The sequence below is a fragment of the Pinus tabuliformis genome, chromosome 3_2 (genome assembly GCF_031772625.1).
Source record: "Pinus tabuliformis cultivar Carrire ecotype Pingquan chromosome 3_2, CPIR1, whole genome shotgun sequence".
In the NCBI taxonomy this organism is placed as follows: domain Eukaryota; kingdom Viridiplantae; phylum Streptophyta; class Pinopsida; order Pinales; family Pinaceae; genus Pinus; species Pinus tabuliformis.
Genome location: NC_142302.1, coordinates 679,782,734 through 679,799,866, shown reverse-complemented (window position 1 = coordinate 679,799,866; position 17,133 = coordinate 679,782,734).

Genomic DNA, 17,133 nt, shown 5'->3' with positions numbered 1-17,133 from the left:
TATCTTGTGCTTGTATTCGCCTTAATTGTTTGATCTATCCATCTCAATTAACCAGGACTTGTTTTATAATCATCAAGTTGTTCATCCTTAAGTCTCCTAGATCCTGTGTTCCACAGGCTACCCTCATTCATCCACCTTAGGTACTATCCCCTTGACTTGTCTCGGAGAGAATCGAAACAGAGTGAATAAGGATTAGAGTGACAGCTCTTACTTTGATCGTTGTTGTGGTGCCTAGACACTTTGTGTGACAACAGAGCCCAATTCCCATTTTTAATTTGGGTCGATTGTATTTTGAGTGGAGCCACAATTACCTTTTTAATTTGGACCAAAGATAATTAAACCTTATATGAATATATCCTCAACAAAACATTTAGCCAAAAAATATTTAATGAAAGGTCCTCTTAGCTTAAAAGTAAATTACCACATCATCACTCGTTTGGAGCTTTCATTAACAATAATACATTCTTCTCATTGTCACATCATTTAACCAATAATGTGATGCCACATCATCACTTGTTTGGGCCTTTTGACCACAATGAGGATGCACTATATTTTCCCATGCATATCTCTCAAATCGTGAGGGCCCACAAAGCGTCCACATATCAACAAAATCATCATGATGAAGGATAGAAACCTGGAGGGGTCTCATGCCAAGAATCATGGCGAACACAATCAGTAAGTTCAAGACAAGTGTGAGGTATAACCATCTTGCAGGGGACCCAAAACCTAGAGTTTGGGTTTCATCCATGCATCATCTCATCCATGCATGCTAGCATACTAAGGACATCAATGACGACATCATGCACCCACTTTGACGTCCTGCATCTGCTTTGACATCAATGACAACATACTCAACAAAATCTACAACAGAGCTTTCAAGGAAATGAAGATAAGGACTATTTCCTTACAAATACAATATTTATTAAACTTAAAAGCATAATCTACATACCCAATAATAATGACTTGAAGAGGCTCGTAATAAAGGAGTTTCATGGAAAGTCGTATTCTGGCCACCTAGGTTACTAAAAGACTCTTACAACTATCAGGAAATTTTATTTATGACCTGAATTAAAAAGGGAGGTGGTATATTTCACTCCAACTACATAGAATGCCTGCAAGTAAAATATGAGTGCAAGCACTAAGCTGGTTTGTTACAACCCATTCTATTTTGGAATGGAAGTGGGAAGTGATTTCCATGGATTTTATTATAGGTCTGCCAAGGACTCCAAGACAACATGATGTGATCATGGAAATGGTTGACAAGTTGAGCAAGGTGGCTCACTTTGTGCTTGTCAAATATACAAACTCTGCTAGTGAAGTGGAACAAATATTCATAAATGAAATTTTAATATTTAATGTAGTTCCAAAAAATACTGACTCGGATAGAGATGCTAAATTTTCCTCAATGTTTTGGAAAGAGTTGTTCGCAGGCTTGGGAACAAAGTTGGATTTCAGTATAGCTTATCGTACACAAATGGATGGAAAAACAAAGAGGACAAATAGAATCCTCATTGAGTATGTATGTGATGCACCAACCCAAGAAGTGGGAAGAGTATTTTCCACTTATGGAGTTTCATACAATAATGGGTATCAAGAACCATTGAAAATGGGCCCATTTGAAGCACTTTATGGGAGGAATTGTAATACTCCTATATGTTGGGTTGTGTTATATTTTTTCCACGATTACCCCACATTGCCCCCTTGTCATGGGGTATGCAGGGGGCCGGTACCCCTCCTGCATGGAGTCTAGGGCAGCGCCCCAGGAAAAAAAATAGACCCTATATTAGCTGGGATAACCTACCTATGGTTTTGTGCATGGATTTCGCACATGGTTTTGGGCATGATGGTTTTCTTTCAATGGTATTTTGTAGATCCGGTCAAGGGAACTACAGTTATGTTCTAATCCAGGGTTAATGGATTGGTGTTTATGGATGCTTCGGCATGTGTATATATCTATATCTAGATATATATATATATATATGTGTGTGTGTGTGTGTGTGTGTGTATTGTAACATTGAAAGGAACATAATGAAAAATCAATCTGGTAGTCTCGGTTTTGGGATCTAGGGGAAAATCTCTGTGTATATATGTTTTATGCTCTAAATTTTTTTTATTTTCTATTTTTTAGAATTCGCATGCAAGTAATTTCTGTACACGGACGCCTTTGCTGCTGAGGGGTTTTTTCTTGGGCATGTGGTAGACCCTATTTAGTGGGAGATATATGGGATCGATTCTTGTGGAGAAAGAAGATGGCGAGCAGTGGAAAGATAGAGATCGAAAAATTTAATGGTCATAGTTTTGAGTTGTGGAAACTCAAGATGGATGATCTGCTAGTGGATAAATATCATTGGATCACAGTAGACCTAGCTACTAAACCAACAATAATGTCATCTGAAGAGTGGGTAAATTTGGATCGGAAGGAAAAGAGCACAATATGATTGTGTGTCTTAGATTTAGTATTGCTAAATGTATCAGGGGAAGCTTCGACGAAGGCTTTGTGGGACAAGTTAGGGACTTTGTACCAATCTAAGTCTCTGGTGAATAAATTGTTCCTATGGAAAAATCTACATAACCTGAGGATGAAATATGGAGACTCGGTGATAGATCATCTGGACGCATTTAATATTGTGGTAAGTCAGTTATTATCTTTTGATATTAAAATTTTAGATGAAGATAAGTGCATCAGTTTGTTGTGTTCTCTAACAGATTCGTGGGATAGTCTAGTTGTTGCAATAAGTAACAATGCAACTGCCTAGCAGTTTGATGAAATAGTCTCATCTTTACTGTCGGAGGAGATTAGACGGAAAAATATGGAGGTCCAGAATGGTGATGCCTTGTCTGTATCAGGAAAGTCCCAGAACAGAAACAAAAATAGGTCCTCGAGTGGGAGATCTAAATCTAGAGTGATATCTAAATCTCTAGGAAAACTTGTAAAGTTGTGATGGAAATGCAGAAAGGAAGGGCACTTCAAAAGGGACTGTAAATCTAGATCTCCTAAGAAAGGAAAGGGATTTGATGATGCTCCTTTTGCAAAGGAAAAAACCACCTCAGATGAAGGTGGGGATGTGTACTTGGCTTCTTCTTCAAGTACACATGTAGATCATGAGACAGGGTTGATTGACTCAGGTACATCCTTTCAGTTCACTCCCCATAGGGAGTGGTTCTGCGAGTATGAGAAATATGATGGTGGTGATGTCTTCTTAGGGGATGACAGGAAGGCTGAATCGTTGGTCGTGGAAAAGTCAAGTTGAAGTTGCAAGGTGGAAGGATTAGAACACTTCCACGTAAGAAGTGTGGTATATCACAGTATAAGACTACTCCATACACACCTCAAAAAAATGGAATTGCAGAAAGAATGAACAAGACATTGATGGAAGTGGAAAGAAGCATGCTCAGTGGTTTCAGGTTAGGACATGAATTGTGGGCAAAGGCAGTGGAGACTGCATGTTACCTGGTAAACAGATCACCTTCATCAGCATTGGAGGATAAGACTCCATAAAAGGTATGGACTGGTAAGAAACCTTCTCTTTCACATCTGAGGGTATTTGGATGTGATTCATATGTACATGTTCCAAAGGAGAAAATAACAAAGTTGGATAGTAAATCTAAAAGGTGAATCTTTATTAGGTATAAGGATGGTTTAAAAGGTTATAAGCTTTGGAACCGAGAAACAAGGAAGGTTGTGTACAGCCGAGATGTGGTGTTTAGAGAGGTGAAAGATGTTATTAAACATGAATTTCTACCAAAGGAACCTGAGAGGATAGAATTTGAGCTAAAGGAGGAAAAATCAGACTCTATAGCAGGAGAGGAATCAGAAGATGAAGAGCCACAAACTCCGGCTGTGAGAAGATCAGTTCGAGAAAGAAGGCGGTCAGAAAGGTATAGTCCATCTGCTTTCTGTTCAAATTTTTCTTTATCTATTACTGATGATGATCCCAGAATTGTGAGGGAAGCAGTAGATTCAAAGGATGGAAAACTATGGAAATAGGCTATAGTTGATGAAATGGCATCTTTGCACAAAAATGAGGCTTGGGATGTGGTGGATTTTCTAGTTGGAAGGAAACCCATTGGCATAAAATGGATGTTTAAGAAGAAGATGAATGTAGAAGGAAAGGTCGAGAAATACAAAGCTCGATTGGTAGCAAAAGGTTATTCCCAGGTGTCGGGAATTGATTTTGGTGATATTTTTTCTCTTGTTGCCAAGGTAGCTTCTATTAGATTACTTTTATCTGTTGTTGCTGCTTTTTATTTTAAGGTAGAATAGATGGATGTAAGAGAACATTTCTTCACGGGGATTTGGAAGAATAGATCTACATGAAGCAACCTGAGGCTTTGCGGTGAAGGGTAAGAAAGAACTGGTATGCAAGTTAAAAAAGTTTCTGTATGGGTTAAAACAGTCACCAAGGATGTGGTATCATAAATTTGATACATTTATACGGGGACTTGGCTTCACCAGAAGAAAAGCAGATCACTGTGTGTATTTTAAATTAATTGGTGACCGTGTTATTTATCTGGCCTTGTATGTGGATGATATGTTCCTGGTTGGAAATAAAAAAGAAATTATCCAAGATTTGAAGACCGAATTGTCCTCCAAATTCAACATGAAATATCTTGGTGTTGCAAACTATATTTTGGGCATGGAAATTAAATGAGATCGAGCAAAGAGGAAGCTATGGTTAAACCATAGGAAGTATGTTGAGACAATACTCCAAAGGTTTAATATGCAAGACAGTAAACCGGTGAAGGTTCTTATTCCTTTAGGTGTAAATTTATATGTTGAATAGTGTCCCAAGACACAAGAAGAGGAAGAGGACATGTCCCATGTTCCATATGCAAGTGCAGTCGGTAGGATGATGTATGCAATGGTATGTACTAGACCAGACATTGCACATGCAGTGGGAGTTGGATTGAGCAGGTTTATGTCAAAAATAGGGAAGGAGCATTGGATAGTAGTGAAGCGGGTTTTCAGGTATTTGCATGGCACTAGTGATTATGGTTTGTGCTACCAAGGAAGACCAGGATTGGACAGATTTTTGTACATCCGTGGCTTTGTTGATACAAACTGGGTTGAAGATATGGATCAGAGAAGATCTACAAGTGGGTGTGTGTTTAACCTAATTGGAGGTGCAATTAGTTGGATGAGTAAGAGATAGTCTGTAGTGGCACTTTCAACTATAGAAGCAGAATACGTTGCAGACACTCATGCAAGAAAAGATGTAGTTTGGTTACAGAGACTGTGTTCAAGTATGGGGTTAGTACAGTGAGATATAAGGATAGATTGTGATAGCCTAAGTACAATTTTCTTGGCAAAGAATCCTACTTATCATTCAAAGACAAAGCACATTGATGTTCGGTATCACCTTGTGAGGGATATGGTTGAGGATAAAAAGGTGTTTCTGGTAAAGGTGGACACTTTGAATAATATTGCAGATGCATTGACAAGTTGTGTGAGCACTGAGAATTTCTCTTGGTGTAGAGAAACAATGGGTCTTGGAGGGTTGGATCATTGACCTAGCTCTCTTGTGACCCCCTATGGAAAGAAAACAATAAGTGGAGAACATTGGGTTGTGTTATATTATTTCCATGACTACCCCATGTGCGGGGGGGTCACGGGGGGGGGTTTCCCACCTTGTCGAGGGGTATGCAGGGGGGTGGTAGCCCCCCTGCACGAGGTCTGGTGCAGCGCCCCGGGGAAAAAATGGACCCTATATTAGGTGGGCAGGCCTACTGATGGTTTTGTGCATGGATTTCGCACATGGTTTTGGGCATGATGGTTTTTTGTCCATGGTATTTTGTAGATCCGATCAAGGGAACTACAATTATGTTCTAATCTAGGGTTTATGGATGCTTCGGCATGTATATATATGTATTGTAACATTGAAAGGAACATAATGAAAAATCAATATGGTAGTCCTGGTTTTGGGATCCAGGGGAAAATCTTTGTATATTTTTTTATGTTTTATGCTCTCGCCATTGTTTATTTTCTAGTTTTTAGAATTTGCATGCAGGTAATTTTTGTATGAGGTTAAAACCTACATTATTAACTGGAGTAATCCAATGAATAGGGTTCTTATGGGACCTGATATGCTAGCAAAGATGGAGCAGAAAATGAAAACCATCAAAATAAATTTAAATGTGGCACATAATAGGTAGAAGAGCTATGTTGATCAGCATAGAATTCACAAATAATTTCAAGTTGGAGAACATGTCTTCCTAAAAGTTATACCCAATAAGAGTTCCTTGAAATTTGGGTCATGTGCCAAGTTGGAACCACAGTTTTGTTGGCCATTTGAAGTGCTTGAAAGGATATTTCCAGCGGAATATAGGCTAGCTCTATTACCAATCATTAGAGTGCATGATTTTTTCCATGTTTCATTTGTTGAAGAATCAAGGGCAATTAGGTGTAGTGTGATTCTTCTTGACTTGATAACAATTTGTGGAGTCCTTTTACTTTTTCTTGTTAGCTTAATCTTCTTATTATTATTATTAATGCATGTGTGTGTACTTCGTCAAATTGCTATCAAAAACATAAGAATAAGAACACAAGATGTTGGCTATCTGTTAGGGCCAAAACCTCTCTTCTCTTGAGAGGAAAACTCTTTAGTAATTTTCTCTTATTGAAGCTTCTTATTGATCAATAACAAATCCTAGACCCCTCAATAGAATGTCAATTCAAGTCCTTTCTCCTTTCTGCACTTTGTTCCCCGACACTTCCTTCTTCTGGCACTTCATCCTCCTCCTTCCGGCACTTCATTCTTGTTTCAACTGTTGGTAAACCTTGTAGCACTTTCTCTAGATGAGATGCTTCTCTTATATACTTAGAGATATCCTTCACTTATGTATACACCTTCCTTCAAATGAGATCCTTCTTGAGATGTGTGTGTAGACTAAAGTGACTGTATAGCAGCCCTAGATTCTCGTACATGTGGGAGGTTTACTTGTGGTTGTATACCCTTCTCTCCTTCACTTGAGTACCCTTATTCGATGCTTGAGTAGGAGGCCTTGTAGGCCACATAGACAACTTTCCATTCCTTGCACGTGTGTTTCTAACTATCCCTAGAACAGTCCTCTTAGGCTCGGTTATGTATCCCTTTTCTTTGCTGCACTAGGAGACCTCTTCTTCGTCCTTCATTACCCTTTACCTGCCTCTTTTATTTACAAATTTCAGAGATATGAGTGCATTGTCTTTGGAGGAGTGGACAGCCTCTATATATAGACAATTTCCCTCCTTTAGGTTGACTTGAACGTTGACTTACTATTTATAGGCTGATTTTCCTTTTATAATTTGGATTTCTTCTTTTGTAGGTGTCGTTGCATGGAGGAGGATTTTTTACTTTGCTTGGAGGTATTCTCTTAACTCTAATACATAAACATACATGGTGTAACATGCCCTTAAGGTCTTCAACATTTTCTTTTGACTATTTTACTCACCTATAGCACTTTAACATGTGCTAGACCTACTTCAATGAGTAGGAAACTCATTGACATATATTATAAAAATAATATTTATTTTCTTGAATAAATACAAATATAAAAAGTGCATTTATGAAGACCGAACCTAGTTACATTTCCTTCAACACTCTGTCTTAACTAGGGAGGTATTCATACAACATTAAAAGGTGTTTGTCTATGTTTCAATCTTGAAGAATTCACATAAGATAAACCGGATTGGAAATCCATCTGTTATAACATCATAGTAACCAACATTGCTTTTATAGCAAGACCTTGACTGACAACTCTATCTCTCAATAGATCAGAGAACAATGTCGGTGAGACCAATGACTTATAGACACCTTAGTCATTGTCTCTCAAGGTACATACCCACCTGGGTGTTCACTGAGTATGATCTTCTAGGACTATTATTATCTTGGGTTCCCAGCCCTCAAATAATATCGGTCCTCTTGCCTAATCTTATCTTAGATGCCCTACACATCCTCAAAGGCTATCGGATGCCATATGATTACCCAATCCTCCCAGTATTTCTTCCCGAGTGAATACAAGAATGTTGTGTCTATCTCTTCCTCTCAATTTAAAAAGATATGCCCAAGTATCCTCTTGACAAGGTACTTGTCCAAGTTTCTTTGTAATTGGGAACTTGTTATAACTCCTTCTTAGGTAGGGATGTGTCCATTCATCAACAACTTCTTCTTCATGGGTCGTCCAGCTGCTTGATCTCCTTCCTTTTATTTCATGAAGTCTTTGTTCGAACTTTTTCTTGGTAGGGCACCATCCATTGATCACTTTCCTTCCTTATTTTTCATTTCATTGCTTCCTTCGTGGAAAGTGGCCTTCTTGTCATATATCAAGTTCTCTTGTCATTTGGTTATTTCTTGTCATCTTGTCTATGCTTAGAACTACTCTTCACATGGATTATTCTATGTACTTGTTTGTTCCCATGCTTTGATCTAGTATCCCTTCATGACTTCATCCCGATATTGCTTCAACATCAAATGGTACTTTTGTTGGATGGCTTCTTTACCATGACATATTCGTAGAGTAGAATTAGTTATCTGCACATTTCATATCTCCAAGGCCTTCATAGGTTTCATGGGTCCTTTTATCTTTTTCTTCCTTTGTTAGAGTTTTCATTCCTTCTTTCAGGAGATGCCTTCAAAGTATCTTTTCATATAGTGATTCTCAGTGATCATGGTGTTCTTCACATGCTTGATCTCTTTCTTCACTTGATTCTTAGTCATCAATATTATACTCCTTATGTGGGTATTTATTTTGTTGACCTTCATTGCATTGTAGTACATGCCTTTGAGCATGTCATTGGTGAAAAAGATTCTTTCCTACTTGATCAGGTTAGAGAACTATTACCATGACTCAATAATATACATATGATAACATGACTAAATTTGATGCATACATACTTCATCTTGATTCTCCTTTGATCATCTTAGCTTCATATGGTTTTCCTAGGTGAGGCCCTTCTTGCTTCATCTTAGCTTGCCTGCATATCATCTTTTTCTTGAATCCCATGAATGTGATTCCCAATTAGACATCTTCTTTTTTTTATGAATCTTCTTTTGAAGATTCCATCATAGAATCTTGAAGACCCTTACCCTGCAAATGTTTCTTTCTTTTCTATTATAGAGGTCTTATCAGATTCTTAATCATGATTAATTTTCTTTCATTGAGGATGAGGTCCTATTTTAGGCATGTTCCTTCTACATTAATATCTTGAGCTATATCTACCATGATCCTATATTCTAGAATATATTTCTAACCATGAATTTTGTTCTATTATAAAAGGTCCTTCTACATGAGTATTTTTAAATCCATTTAGATCATGCTTCTAGATTCTAGAAGATGTTTCTAGCCATGCAATTTTATTCTATTCCTACATGCTTCTATCCTACTCAAAACCTTGAAACAAGACCTTAAGTAAAGAAGTAGACTTAGTCATAGTAGAGATCCAAAGGATCTTCCTTCTTTTTCTTCTTGTCTTATTCTTTCATTTATTGAGTCACATGAGATTCTTCCCTTTTTATTTTTTTGTTGTTGTCCTTCTTTAGTTTAGGACAATTCCTCTTGTAGTGTCCATATTCTTGGCATCCATAGCATTGGATTTTGGAAATATCTTTGTTGTTTGTCCTTCGTGGACCAAATTTTCCAAAATTTCCCTTTCTCTTGGCCATGGTAGCAAATGCTTGCTCATTTGATATCAGATCTTCCTTTTCTTTAAGTCTTGTCTCCTCTATCTTGCATAGAGACCACATTTCACTTAGTGGGGTGGATTCCTTCTTTGCATATATGCTTGATGTGAAGTTTCCCCAATCCTTAGGTAAAGCGTTGAGTACTACAGTTTTCATTTCTCTGTCAAACATGACTTCCCATAGCTCTTGAATTTGATCCCTCATCTCAGATATATTCATGAAGTAGGGAGATATTCCTTCCTTTGATATCTTCATTTTGTATAATTCATTTCGTAGAGATATCACTTCTCGAGCTGTGGTTACCGAGAATAGCTCTACTAGTTTGTCATAGATTTCTTTGGATGTCTCCAACTTGGAGACATAAGGAATGAGAGAGTCTTTGATGGATTCTATTATAATCCTTTGAGCTCTTGTCTCATCATTATTTTACTTAGCTAAGGCTTGAGTCTTTTCCTTAGCAAGAATAGTAGCATTCCATTTGATTTGTTCTAGGAGTTCATTCACCTTGAGAAGTAAATCAGTCCTCTTCTTCCATGCAAGAAAGTTATTGGTACCTACCAACTTGTTTCTTTCCTTGCAAAAAGACATTGATGTATTTCAAAAGGGGAAATATACTTACTTGATATTTTTTGAGATGTAGTGGACTTGCTTTCTCCTAGAAGACTTGATGGCTTGCCTTCTTTAGATCTTGATGTTCTACAAGTTGCTTTCTCCAAGTGAACTTGCTTGATGATGAGATATTTTTGATGACTTGTAGCTTGATGAAGGTCCTTCTTTGATTTGATCTTCTTGTAGGTGCCTTTATGTAAGGCTCTTCTTCTTGCCTCGTAGTCTTCCTTGATGAATGATAGATGGTAGACCTTCTTGTCCTTTGTTAGGATATTCTGACACATAGGAAATAGTTAAGTATAATTTGGTCTAGTGTAGAATTAGGTAAAGTGTGTTTCTTTACTATGTACTCTTGTAACTTACAATCCAATGGTCACGATATGTTCTAGACATGAAGTGATCTGATGGTTCATTCTCTCCTTAGTATTACCGACACTTGATCTGTGGCTTAACACCGATGGTCCATGATCTCTATTTGAAGAGCATGGAGGGTCATTTGTAGGGTGACCATTCACGAGATAAGCTTATGTAAATTTTCTTTCTTTTACATTAATAAATTTCCTGGAGTGGCCATGTTGGCTCAGGCCGTGGATTGTTTCCCTCTTTGAGGGTTTTAACCACGTCAAGAATATTGGTGTATTGATCTGTGATATGTTTGTGAGTGGTGTTCTTTGGTGTTCTATCTAAGGAACTTACCCTATAAATTCCTACATGGTTCTCAGTTCGATAGAGCCTCTTCTTTACTGGCTCAAGCTTCAACGAATATTATCCTGACACAATTGCAAAGCTTCAAGCCATCCAAATTGGGATGCAGTTATGAATGAAGAATATCGTTCATTATTGGTAAATGATACAATGGATCTTGTTCCTCTTCCAAAGGGATGAAAACTTGTTAGATGCAAATGGGTTTATAGAACCAAATTTGAACCAGATGGAAAATTTGATAAACATAAAGCTCGTCTTGTTGCTAAGGGTTTTTCACAAGTTGAAGGCATTGACTATACTGAAACCTTCTCCCCTGGTGCCAAAATGAACTCTATCCACCTTGTTCTTTCCCTTGCTTCCTCTTTCAAATGGGATGTCCATCAGATGGATGTTAAATATGCCTTCTTGCATGAAGAAATTGTTGGGTTGTGTTATATTCTTTCCACAATTAGTTGGCTTAGGTAACTGGGGGTTAGAGGGGGAGCGGGACCCCCCCTTTGTTGTGTCGATTGCACAGTGGGGGGGTCACAGGGAGTTTGAGGGCGGCGGTTAGCCCCTCTCTACAGGGTCTGGGGCAGCGTCCTGGAGAAAAAAATTGGACCCTATATTAGGTGGGCGGACCTACCTATGGTTTTGTGCATGGTTTTCGCACATGGTTTTGGGCGCGATGGTTTTTTGGTCCATGGTATCGGATGCTTTGGCATGTATATATATGTATTGTAACATTGAAAGGAACATAATTAAAAATCAAGCTGGTAGTTTTGGGATCCACGGTAAAATCTCTCTGTATATGTGTTTTATGTGTTATTCTCTTGCATTGTTTATTTTCTATGTTTTAGAATTCGTATGCAGGTAATTTCTTTACAGGGTTAAAACCGATAGAAATCTATATGGAACAACCTCCTGGCTTTATACAAACTGACTCCAACCTTGTATGTCGGATTAATAAATCCCTTTATGGTCTCAAGCAAGCCCCTCGGGCTTGGTATGCCAAAATGGATAGCTTTCTTTTAGATATTGGCTTGTCTAGGTGTCATTCTGACAATATTGTCTACACTAAGAAAGTGGGTAAGTCTCTTATCACTCTTGTTCTTTATGTTTATGATATTATCCTTACTGGTAGTGATCCCAACCTTATAAACCATGTGAATTCTAGCCTTAAAAAGTAGTTTGAAATGACAGACTTAGGACAGTTACATTATTTTCTTGGCCTTAAAGTCTTGAAATCCAAGGAAGGTATTTCCATTTCCTAGTCCAAGTATGCATGTGATTTTCTACGCCACTTTCACATGGAAGACTATAAACTAGCCCCTTCTCCCTTTCAGTCAGGAGTCAAACTTTCAGTCACTTGTACTTCTCCTGAAGCTGATGCTACCTTATACCGTCAACTTGTAGGAAAACTTTTTTATCTGACCCATACATGTCCTGACCTTTCCTTTGTTGTTGGCCTTATTGCTCGGTTTATGCAAAACCCACATGAAAGTCATTAGAATGCATCTAAAAGAATACTTCATTATGTTTGAGGTACAGTTTATTTTTGGATTCATTACAGTGCAGAAGCATCTCCTCTATTGGTTGGTTTCACTGATTCTGATTGGGCTAGTGACCCTGATGATCGAAAGTCTATTGCAAGTTATGTCTTCACTCTTAGTTCTGGACCTATTACATGGGCTTGCAAGAAACAAAGTGCCATTTCTCTTTCTTCAACGGAAGCATAGTATCGTGGCATCGTAGAAGCTAGTAAGGAAGCCTTGTGGCTTCGACAGATCCTGTCAGAGTTTGGCTTTCAGCAGCAGCATCCGACTACACTTAAGTGTGATAATCAAATTGCCATTCAACCATGCAAAGATCCCTTCCAACATCAATGTAGCAAACACATTGAACTACACATGCACTTCATCAAAAAGCTCATAAATGACCATGTTCTTGAAGTGCAATATTGTTCAACAGGTGATCAAGTTGCAGACATGTTTACAAAGGCCCTCACAGAGGCGAAGTTTACTAAACTTCAATTTACGGTTGGAGTTTAGGAAGTTTTCACTAAGGGGGGGTAGGCTCTAATGCCTCCTTCCTTCTCCTGTTGTGTCATATTTGTACATCCTTCAATCCTATCCCAAGTTGTTCTTAAGGGGGGATGTTATGATATTCCGACACATAGGAAATAGTTAAGTATATCTTGGTCTAGTGGAGTTAGGTAAAGTGTGTTTCTTTACTATGTACTTTTGTAACTTACAATCTGACAGTCACAATATGTTCTAGAAATGAAGTGATCCGACGGTTCATTCTCTCCTCGATATTACCAAAAATTAATCCATGGCTTAACACCCAATTGGTCTGTGATCTCTATTTCAAGAGCATGGAGGGTCATTTGTAGTGTGACCGTTCATGAGAGAAGCTTATGTAAATTTTCTTTCTTTTACATTAATAAATTTCCTGAAGTGGTCGCGTTGGCTCAGGTCGTGGATTATTTCCCTCTTTGATGATTTTAACCATGTCAAGAATACTGGTGTATTGATCTGTGATCTATTTGTGAGCAGTATCCTTTGGTGTTCTATCTAAGGAACTTACCCTGTAAATTCCTACATCCTTGAAGTGATTGAGAATTATTTTCTAGATGCTTCAACTTTAGTAGATGTCCTTCCTTGATTTGTGTTCTTGAGATGCCCTTTCCTTGATGTGTCACCTTACCTCTGATACCATGTTGAAGAATCAAGGAAAATTAGGTGTAGTGTGATTCTTCTTGAATTGATAACAATTTGTGGAGTCATTTTACTTTTTCTTGTTAGATTAATATTCTTCTTATTATTATTAATTCATGTGTGTATACTTCATGAAATTTCTATCAAAAACATAAGAACAAGAACACGAGATGTTGGCTCTCTTCCAGGGCAAAAATCTCTCTTCTCTTGAGAGAAAAACCCTTTAGTAAGTTTCTCTTTGTTGAAGCTTATTATTGATCAACGCCAAACCCTAGACCCCTGACTAAAATGTCCTCCAATCACAATTCAAGTCCTTTCTCCATTTTGCACTTTGTTCCCCAGCACTTCCTTCTTTCGTCACTTCGTCCTCCTCCTTCCAGCACTTCGTTCTTCTTTCAATTATTGGTAAACCTTGTAGCACTTGCTTTAGATGTATGTGTAGACTGAAGTGACTGTATGGCAGCCCTAGATTGTTGTTGTATACCCTTCTCTCCTTCGCTTAAGTACCATTCTTCTACACTTGAGTAGGATGCCTTGTAGGCATAGATTTAACCCCAAACAATGAGAGATAGTAGAATATTTGTTGTTTTTTTCATAACCACAGAGACATCCTTCCTTTCCTCACATGTGTGGTTGTAACTAGCCCTAGAACAATCCTCTTAGTCTTCAACCTTCGTTACCCTTTACTTTCCTCTTTTCTTCATATATTTTAGAGATATAAGTGCGCTATCTTTGGAGGAGTGGAAAACCTCTATATATAGAGGATTCTCCATCCTTTAGGCTGACTTGAAGGTTGACTTATTGTTTGTAGGCCGACTTGCCTTTTATAATTCGGATTGCTTCTTTTGTAGGTTCTGTCGCATGGAGGAGACTTGTTCACTTTTCTTGGAGGTATTCTCTTGACTAATATAATACATAAACATACATGGCTAATATGTCCTTAAGGTCTTCAACATTTTCTTTTGACTATTTGACTCACCTATATAACTTTAACATGTGCTATACCAACTTCAATGAGAAATAAGCTCATTGACATATATTATAAAAATAATATTTCTTTTCTTGACTAAATACAAATAGGAAAAGTAAATTTATGAAGACCAAACCTAGTTACATTTCCTTCAACATCATTGCTTAAAATATGTGCAGGATGCTAATAATGTGAAATATTGGTCTGTGATACAGGTAGAACCAATGGGTGAGCTCCAACCAAAACCTTTATTCATACTGGATCGGAGGAAGCTCACACTCCAGAACCGAGCAATAGAGTAATTCAAAGTGTAGTTGAGGCACTTTAGGCCCTAGGAAGCCATATGGGAAAAGGATGATCTGATGCATGCAAAATATCCTTTCTTATTTTCTAAATAAATCACATGTAAATACCTTGTAAATGGTATACAAAGTTGTATATATAAAGCTCCATAAGCAATAATTCTTGGTCTACAACATGTTTTTTGTATATGGCCGTTGAACACCAAGGACAGTGTTCCCCCTCAAGGGGGAAGGGACTATGACATCCCCTGGTTAATACTTTTTCTCATTGTGAGGGGACTGTGATATACCCTAGTTAATATTTCTCTCTTGTAAATCATTGTAGTTATTTAAATGGCTGAGAGAGGGACACAAATTTGACTAGAAGAAGGAGATAGCATGAGGGAGTTTTTGTTTTAAATATCATCCATGGATTGGCTAAGAAGACTAAATGAGTTGACTGTGAATTAAATTTAACTGAAGAAATGAGGATAGGTCTAGGTGTACTTTAGCCCCAACCACAATCAATAAGAGGAAAAAATTTAGAGACATGCATGGGTCACACAGTCAAGCAGTTTACTATGTTGCGATCGTGGGGGCAAGATGGGAAAAGAAGGAGGACCTTTATACATTCCTTATTCATTCATACATATGATCTCATACACTCAAATGCACATGAATAGGAATATGAAATGAATCAAGTTTCTAGATCTGTTGTGGAAGAACGCAAAGGTGAAAGAAGAGAAAAGTAATTTATGTCAGTGGATCGACTAGGTGTACCAACAAAGGGATCCTTAGAGAGAGGCTTGTTGGGTAAAAATATTATGGACAGTGGAGGCTTGCATGAAGGCTAAAGAACCCACCAAAATGTTGGGATTGAAGAAACTATTATGCATGTGAGGTTGATGAACCACCAAGGGGTTAAAGCTTTGGTGCTTATCTCACTAATGAACCACCTAGAGAAGTGATTTCTTCAACCTATCAATAGTTTATCCACTGATGAAAATTCCTTATTGTGGACTCTCTTCTCTTGAAATTAAGTTTAACTCTTTGTACTATGATTCCCTAGAATGGATGTTTATAATGTATGTAAAAGTTTGAGAGGAATAAAGTTCCCTTTGAAAGCACTCCACTTCAAGCTTTGGAATATGGCTCAGGGATGACAACTACAAGTGATAGTTTATGTAGCTTGTCTATAATTGGTGTTGGGTTGTGTTATATCATTTCCACGACTAGGCCACGTAGTTAACCGGGGGGTTAGAAGGGGGACAGAGCCCCCCCCCCCTTCGTTGCACCGATTGCGTAGCAGGGGGAGTCACAGGGGGTTTGAGGGGTGCAAGTAACCCCACTCTATGGGGTCTGCGGCAGTGCCCCGGAAAATTTTTGTTTTGGACCCTATGTTAGGTTGGGCAGACCTACCTATGGTTTTGTGCATGATTTTCGCACATGGTTTTGGACACGATGGTTTTCAGTCCATGGTTTTGGATGCGATGGTTTTCGGTCCATGGTTTTGGATGCGATGGTTTTTTATCCATGGTATTGGATGCTTCAGCATGTATAAATATGTATTGTAACATTGAAAGAAACATAATGAAAAATCAAGCTGGTAGTCCCAGTTTTTGGATCCAAGGGAAAATCTCTGTGTATATGTGTTTCATGTGTTATTCTCTCACATCATTTATTTTTTGTGGTTTAGAAATCGTATGCAAGTAATTTCTGTACGGGGTTAAAACCTACATTTAGTATCAGAGCTGTTTTGGCTTCAAGGGGACACCTTTGTTGCTGAGGGGTTTCGCTCGGTCCTGTGGTAGACCCTGTTTAGTGGGAGATCTGCGAGATTGATTCTGGTGGTGAAAGAAGATAGCGAGCAGTGGAAAGATAGAGATCGAGAAATTTAATGGTTAGAGTTTTGAGTTGTGGAAACTCAAGATGGAGGATTTGTTGGTGGATAAAGATCAATGAATCACGGTAGATCTGGGTACTAAACCAACGGGAGTGTCCGATGTAGAATGGAAGAAGTTGGATCGGAAGGCAAAGAGCACAATACAATTGTGTGTCTCAGATTTAGTATTATTGAATGTATCAGTCGAAGCTATGGTGAAGGCTTTGTGGGACAAGTTAGGGAATTTATACCAATCTAAGTCTCTGGTGAATAAACTTTTCCTATGGAAAAAGCTGTATAACCTGGGGATGAAAGATGGAGACTCGGT